The sequence below is a fragment of the Zootoca vivipara genome, chromosome 4 (genome assembly GCF_963506605.1).
Source record: "Zootoca vivipara chromosome 4, rZooViv1.1, whole genome shotgun sequence".
Taxonomy (NCBI): Eukaryota; Metazoa; Chordata; class Lepidosauria; order Squamata; family Lacertidae; genus Zootoca; species Zootoca vivipara.
In genome coordinates, this window is record NC_083279.1 from 67,892,683 (window position 1) to 67,901,470 (window position 8,788).

Here is an 8,788-nt window from a genome sequence, read left to right on the forward strand (position 1 = left end):
TCTTTGTTTTGCTTTCTCCCTAAAATGGCTGATATTGCCAAGGCTTGAATGGAAGTAAACATTACCATGGTTCCTATTTGCTTCAACATCTTTATAGTTAATAGTTCAACATCTTAATAGTTAATTCCATTTCCTTCAGGCTACATGTCAAATCTGATAGTATTGTGTTTGTAATTGATCAGCAAACTAAATTTCTTACATGTTTTTCCAAAATATTTCACTGTTGTCTGTGAATACCTATCTATCCGTTATTTCCATTCAACCTTTCTTTCAAGGTGGCATGCATGCTCCCCCCCCTTCTCATTTTATCCTCACAACAGGTCTGCAAGGTAGGTTAGGATGAGAGACAGTGACAGGCCCAGGATCACCCAGTGAGCTTCAGGGCCGAGTGCAGATTTGAATTGTGGTCTCCTAGGTCCTAGTGCAACATTCTAACCCAGAGATCACCAAACATGGCACAGTGGGTATCAGTTTGCCCAATAGCACCTAGTGTGGCACCTACAAAAAGTCTTGGTAAATATCCCCTTAAAAATTCACAGTGCATGAGAGATAGCTTGCTCTTCCAGTTCACTTCCTCTTTGAATTGTGTCTGCCTCTTCTGCACTGAACTTAACTCCTTAAACATACATTTCACTGGATTCCAGGATTCGGTTCAGAATAGAGGAGCGGTACAAGGAACTTCAGTTTGTGAAAAAGCATGGAGTGACATGGGAAGCTTTTTTCTTAGCGACAGGGAGTAGATGGAGGCACCATTTTGTGGTATGACCTCTTTTTCAGCTCTTTTACATTTATTTATTTATTTATTTATTTATTTGCTGTATTTTATTGAATTTATATACCACCCTATACCCAGAGGTCTCAGGGCAATTCACAGTAAAGATCACAATATATAAAATCAAAATAAGAACAAGAACCCAATAACACACACACCCCCAAAAGAGCCACATTTTGAAAAGGTATAGGATGTCAATCAGGTCAACCAAAGGCCTGGTTAAAAAAGGAATGCTTTTGCCTGGCACCTAAAGGTGTATAATGAAGACATCAGGTGAACTTCCCTGGGGAGAGCATTCTACAGATAGGGAGCCACTGCAGAGAAGGCCTATTCTCATTCTGCCACCCTCCGGACCTCTTGAGGAGGAGGCACAAGAAGAAGGGCCTCAGAAGATGATCTCAGGGTCCGGGAAGGTTCATATGGAAAAAGGCGGTCCTTGAGGTATAGTGGTCCCTCCTGAGCCGTTTAAGGCTTTATAGGTCAAAACCAGCACTTTGAATTTATATGTGATAGCCATTTTGTGACTGGCACCCACAGACCTTTATCAAAACTCCAAATATGCCCACTGGACTCTGCTGCAACCACTACACCACACTATTCACTCTCTGTCTGAAAATAGGCAGTGGAGATGTTTCTCTGCCTTTGTGACGGTTGGGCATTTGGGTGTCCAGTTGGTCTGCAGGCACAGACATATGCCTCCCACACAGTTCGGGCCTGAAGAGAGATGACCAAGGGAGCTGGAGCACCAACCATCAGGCAGCAAATAGGCAAAGACAGCACCTCCAGGAGTGACTTGAGAAAGTGCTTCTCCTCGCTTAGCTTTTCCAGTGGAGGAGGAAGTGCACGTCATTTGTATTCATACCATCTGTAGTATTAAACAGACAGGGTGGCAGACAGATCAGTTTATTTATGATCTGTGTCACTGTTCCCTTAAAAGTCCTGTCTTGCTTCCATATTAATCTGCATTGGGGGGGGGAATCATTTAAATGCTTGCTTAAAGTGCAATGTTTTTCTCTCTCAAAGTGCTCATTTGTACATGTAAAAAGGTAAAGGGACCCCTGACCATTAGGTCCAGTTGTGACCGACTCTGGGGTTGCAGCGCTCATCTCGCATTATTGGCCGAGGGAGCCGGCGTACAGCTTCCAGGTCATGTGGCCAGCATGACAAAGCCACTTCTGGCGAACCAGAGCAGCACACGGAAATTCCGTTTACCTTCCCGCTGTAGCGGTCCCTATTTATCTACTTGCACTTTGACGTGCTTTCAAACTGCTAGGTTGGCAGGAGCTGGGACCGAGCAACAGGAGCTCACCCCGTCGCAGGGATTCAAACCGCTGACCTTCTGATCGGCAAGCTCTAGACTCTGCAGTTTAACCCACAGTGTTGTCATTTTTTGCAAAATATTGTGTGGTATGCAACTAAACAGTTCCCCTAGCATTAGAAGTCTCAGTTGCACAATGGGACTTCCCTGCCCTCACCACAGCACCCCATAAATCTGCTGTAGGGGGTTGGTGAGACCCCTAGAATTGATGGTTTATTTATTTATCATCTGTCTTCCACACAGCTCATGGGGATATACAATGAAAACAGGTACAGCACTGCTAAGAACAAATCAGAAAATATCACACACCCACAACAATCCAAAATAGACACCCATGGAAGAGACCCATTCATCCTGCTAGGAAGGCTCTTCACAGCAAGGTTGCCTTCAGTTGTTTCCCGTACATGAAGATAGTCGTTACGAGCTGAATCTCAACATGAATGCTACTCCTCAGAATGGGGCAGCCAACTAAAAGCTCTGCTCTGAGTTATGGTATCCTTGGAGCTTGCAGGAGAACCTCTCATGTAGACCGCAGTGACCTATAAGGGATAAGGTGGTCTCCCCAGAACCCTGGTCCTAGCCTTGTAAGTTAGGGCAAATCCCACAAGCAGTGTGTTATCTTCTGGTGGTAGTTTGCCCCCAGTGTTCTGCACCAGCAGCAGGTCACATGGGGACAGGAGAGGGTGAGCAAGTTCCATTGTGCAGCTAAAACACTTATGGTAACTGTTTTAGCTGGATACCCCCACTTATTTTAAAGAGCCTTCTGATGCATTTTTGACTTGAGAACTACATCACAACTGTTAAAAGGAACGCTATCCAGCCATGTCAGACAGGTGTGGTTGTTTTATCTCCTAGAAGTGTGCCCAGGAACGAGGCATCCTTCAATTTAAAACCAAGTTTGCCAGACTTGTTAAGTGATCCATCTTTCCCAGCAGTTGCTGCTCCCTTCCCTTCTCATTTACCGACCAAAATGTGTGGCAGTTTACCACCCACATATGCAGGATCATATGGTCTGGCCGTTAGTCACAGACTTTAACAGAGTTCAGTGAACCAGAACTGTAGAGTCACTGCTCTGCACTATGTGATTAAGTGAAAGACTCCTCTTTGAACTTACAGCACACAAATAATTAAAGGAGGGAGAGAAAGGAAGTGAGAAAATGAGAACCACCCTAAACTTTAAGGCTGCAGCTCTGATGTTGCTGATTCCGAATGTCTGCTTTAGCCGAAAACAAATGCTGTGTTTAAAATTATCCTCAGCCCTATTTTCCAAATATGACATTTCTAGGGCAATCTAGTCTTTTCCCCCTCAAGAAATGAGCAGATATTTTTTTTGCTAAAGGAATGTTGCAAGACAACAGCAGGATAACAAACAAGAAAGAACATTTGCGCCTCAATTTGTGGCATGGTTAATCTCTACGATTTAATCCTATCAGCTTCAGAATAATGGTCCTATCAGCTTCAGAATAATGGGCCGTCCAATTTATTCCAAAGCCTGCTTTAATGAAAATACAAAGTTCTATTGGCTGAAGTCCAAAACAATCACATTCTGGTCCTGTTGAAATCAATAGGATATATTGAGATCTTTTTCTGGGTATCCCCACTGAGTGAAGTGTTGTGGGTGGTGACAGGAAAGAGAGAGCCTTTTCTGTGATGACTCCTCACCTTTGGAATGCCCTACCTGAGAAGGCTCACCTAGAGATCTCATTCCTATCATTAGGTGCCAGGTAAAAACATTAGTTTACCTAGGCTTTTAGGAACTGCTAATGCAAGTAAGCATTTTCCACTTAAATCACTTTGATTTCCCTGTCTACTTGAATGGCCTGTTCCTTTTTTTAAGTTTGTTTTTATTTGCTGTATTACATTGTAATATTATCATCCTTTTTGTTTCTTGCTACTCTGTTAGCTGCCCTTGGAACATGAATTTATGTTGAAGGTGTGGGATCTACATGGTGTAAATAAATAAATAACTGAAAGCACAATAAAGCTGAACCAAGCTTTTGCAAATACTCAAAATCTGACAATTTCCATTTTTCTTTACTTTATTAACAAGCAAAATCTGAATTCACATTTTGAACGTCAGTTTTTAAAACTCTAAAAGGTTTTATACCTGTTGGCATCTCGTGGTTATATCTCAAAGATGACAGGCCTGGCCACTACCATTATGCCTTCCTGGTTATACTATTCTAATAAGCTCTGCCTATGAAGACTGTTATACCGGTTTAGATTGCAGCCAAGAGACTGTCAAGTAGAGGAAAGCAGATAGTGTGGGTTACTTCAGTAATGTGTTTTTTTCATTGGGGTTTTTTTCTGGACCCAATTGGCTTTTATCTTTAAGGTTCTAAATCAGGGATGAGGAACCTGTGGTACTCCAGATGTTGTGGGGCTCCAACTCCCATCATTCACAGCATTGCCGGCGTGGGCAACAATCAGGGATAATGGAAGTGGTGGTCCAACAATATCTAGAGACCCACTTGCTTTTCTATCCTTGCCCTAAGTAGCGTAACAGCACAATCCACACCCAGTATTGACCAGGATGAGAGGGTTTGGAGTTGGTGGATCTTGGGCTTTTGCCAGAGCAAGTCCCTCACCCTGGCACAGCTGGGAATCAACTGGCGTACCTTAAAATGCTGTAATTTATGCTGGCGTAAGTCCCCGCAAAGGAGCATTTGGGTAGCAGAGGCAGGACAGGACAAGATGAGGTTTACAAATATTCTAAACCAGGGGTCCCCAGACTTACCGCGCGGCGGGCCGGTGCCCGCCGTGCCGACCGCGCGGTGGGCCGGAGGGCGGGGGAGTGCGCGCCCGTGCGCATGCGCACACGCACACGCACACGGGCGGGGAAAAAATCGCAGAAAATCGCTTGTGTGCATGCGTATGGGCCTCCCCCGACCCGGAAGTGCACCAGGAAGTGCACCGGGTCGGGAGAGGCCCATACGCATGCGCACAAAGGATTTTCGGCGATTTTTTGCCGATTTCTTAGATCGTCGCTGCGCCGCGCGCCGTGAGAGCGGGCGGCGGCAGCGGGCGGCGGGGGTCGTCGCGGGCCGGATTGGAAGGCCGATTGGGCCGCATCCGGCCCGGGGGCCGTAGTTTGGGGACCCCTGTTCTAAACCTTGTTCGTCTTAGTCATGTCACCTTGGATATTCATGATCTCAGAACAATGTGTCCTTTGGATTTACAGTGATGCTGCAGCCAAAGACTGCCCCAGGTGAGCTGAGTTTGCATTCTACAACAGTCTTCACCAACTTGGTGCCTTCCAGCTGTGCTGGTTGGAACTGATGGGAACTGCAGTCCACAACACCAGGAGGGCTTGCAAAACAGGCCATGCAAATCTCAGAGGCAATGTGGCCGTCACACAGAGCGCCTTGGGTAGCTGGTGTTACAGAAAGGGCTTGTAGGAACTTCAGTTCTGGTGACCTAGCAGCTGGTTCAAGTTTCAGCAGAATTTAGGTCTGTTTGCTTTCTTCTGGATTTTGCTCATTCCCTTCAGATAACCATTCTGGAATAGGCGGAATCATGTCGCTTCTATTCACTTTTTGCAGTTTTCCAGAGCTCAGTGTTAAGTGTAATTTAAACCGATGGGATTGTCTTGGTTAATCTGTTGGACAAAACACGGTCACTAACCCCCGTTGCTTTTTTTAAAAAAGTGTCATCTTTTAAATACGTAATATAGTACTGGTGAATTCCTGTCCTCAAATTACTGTGCTTAGCATAGATTATTTATTAAGCTTAAAGGTTTACCAGGTTCCTGCTTTATCTGAAGTCTGTTTTCAGAGCAGAGGGAGTCTATATAACTTAAGCCTCTAAATTACTCTGAAAAGCTGCTAGTCGTTTGGCTAGAATGTGCCAGTATTTTTACATTAGACAGAAATAACATTCCACATAAGAAAGTTGTTGCTCAACAGAAAGTACTCATGCCCTTATAAGGCTACTGGAAGTATTGTGTGAAGGTAAAGCTCCCCCCCCCCCCCCAAGTTTCAAATTCCCAACCAGTGGAAAGACGATCGTGTTTCCAAGTAAGTGACGTAGTTATATTCGTAGTTGGGAGTCCTGTCTAATGGGGAGGGGAGAGTCAAGGCCCAGATTAGTAACATCAGCAATGCTTCCTTTTCCTGTAAATGTTTGGGAGGGGAAATGTGCACTTATTCACAGAAAGCAATAGAAATATGTACCACATGGGAATGAAACATAAATGGAGCATTCTCAGATACTTGGGAAGTTATTTCCTGATGCAATTCCTTACGTCAGCTAAGTTTTTGTTCACTCAAACTTCTTTTCTTTAGAACCCTTAGAATCACGAAGGACGGGAAAGGAAGATGTTCTTCAAACTTTGGAGAATAATCAGAATAACGATTTCTCACCCATGCCAAATCTATTCATAAATAAAGGACTTCTTGTGAGGGGGAAACAGGAGAGCTGGTTCGTAGGGTTTTAAATGCATTGTGGATTCCTTTCTACAGTGTGCAAACTAACTGATGCTTTATAAGTGTACTTCCACTGATAAGCTAACAATTTCGAGCTGTTACGTTGCGTTGGGATTCCCTGCAGATACCCTAAATATTCTGAAAACATAATCTTGCATAAAGATTTTATCTCCAATGAAGCCCTGTTTTAAATATTTATTTATAAAAGTATTACCATACCACAATATCATAAAATACCAAGGCAGCGCACAACGAATGTTAAGACCATAAGAAGAGCCTTCTGGATCAGGCGAGTGCCTGTGGGAAATCACTAAGCAGGACCTGAGCATAAGCGCACTCTCCCCTCTGGTGGCTTCCAGCAACTGGGATTTTTTTTAAAAAAAAACACACTTTTTTTAAAAAAATATGCAAATAATCATTAAGGTGAATGGCTAACTGAAAACAAAAATCAAACAGCTGCAAAGGCCTGTAAATATAAAAAGTTCTTTAAGAGACACTTAAAAGTCAAAAGCGAGTATGTCTGCCAAATCTCTGCTGGAAGGCTGCTCCATACCATAGGACCAGTGACACTAAAGGTTGACCTTCTACAATGTACTGCGGTGCAGAAACCAAGGAATATTAGTACCAAGCAGTGTCTTACTAAATTGATTATTTGTTTGTGAAACAAATTTCATCATTAGCATTTCTAAGTGGTATACATAAAAGCGAACCCTAAAGAGAATGAAATAATGGAAAGTTATCATAAAACCAAACGCTACTTTAAAATGCCTGATGGAACAAGAAAGTCTCTGTGATACCCCTGAAGTTCAGCAAAGTGGGTGGCTGTCTAATCTCAGTCAAGAAGGAGTTCCACAAGTTTAGGCCCAGGACACTGAATGCATAGTACTGCAAAAGAATGTGAGAAGAATCAGAGAGCATAGCACATGGAGAAGGTAAGTCTGAAATGGCCTTTGGTCTTAGCACATAGTAGGATCCCTAGTCTGAATGGTTAGAGGAGCCTTTCCCAAACTAGTGCCCTCCAGGTGTTGCTAGTGAAGTACATCTCCTATAAATTCTGACTACTGGTCATACTGGCTGGGGCGGATGGGAGTTGGAGTCGAATGACGTTTGGAGGGCACCAGCTTGGGGAAGGCTGAGGTAGAGGTTTGTGCTGGAAAACCTGCCACACAGGTCCAAATATATGATCAAGCTTCATGGTTATATTAATGAAGTGTGGACAATTTTTTTGCTGTAGCTTTTCATCTCGTGATAAGCTTTGGTGCAAAAGCATTTCCCCATCCCACTGATTTGAAGAAGCTTATGCTGTCATTCACTGTTTGTAACCTGTCATTTGGAGAGGACAGTCATTTCCCCCACTGTGACGCTGCCACCAGCACTGAAATGATGATGGACAGTGAAAGCTCTCATTAATGTTTCAATCCCAAACGTTACATTTCTGCCTCTCCCTCCGTGGACCTTGGAAGTGAATGCTTGTCACACACAAAGCGCTGCTTGTAGCTTTTTGCGAAGTTTCAGCACACTGAAACATATTGTGGCAATGCGCTTAATAAAGCATTTACTGCATATTACGTGGAGAATTGGAATGCACTTGAGGAGCAGCTTCAGCTCAGACACAGAACATCTACTTCCCAAGTTCAGTCCCTGGCTCATTAAAACAAGGATGAGGAGGAATTCTGTAGCTGTCCAGAATTTGCAGGCCTCCAACTCCTACAAGTATCTCAAGTGTCCCAAGTTCATCATTCCTAAACTAGAAATTTAGGCCAGGGCTAGGAAGGGCCTCCACACAAGACTTTGGGGAGTTGCTGATACTTAAGTCACATGGTACTAAGATACATTGGATTATTGCAGAGTGCTCTACATGGGACTACCCTTGAAGAAGGTTCAGAAATGTCAACTGGTCCAAAACACAGCTGGCCAAGTTTTCATTTATAATGCACATTGCCCCTGTTTAGAAACAGCTGCACCGGTTGCCAGTGAGGGTCCAGCCCCAATTCAAACTGCTTACATTGGTGTTAAAAGCTCTAAATGACACAGGCTTCAGATACCTGAAGGACTTTCCTACAGAACTTTTTGGGTGCTAAGATCAGCAGGGGGTGGTCCTGTTAGTAGTTTCATGGCCCTTGGAAGCATGGGGGATGGCAGTCCAGGAGAGGGCAGCTCCCAGTGTGTGGAACTCCTTCCCCACCGAGATGCATCAGGCATCCTTATTCAGTTTCTGTTATTTCTCTGACACTTCAGATTTATGGGACCACCTCTGTTGTTTGCTGGCTTGTT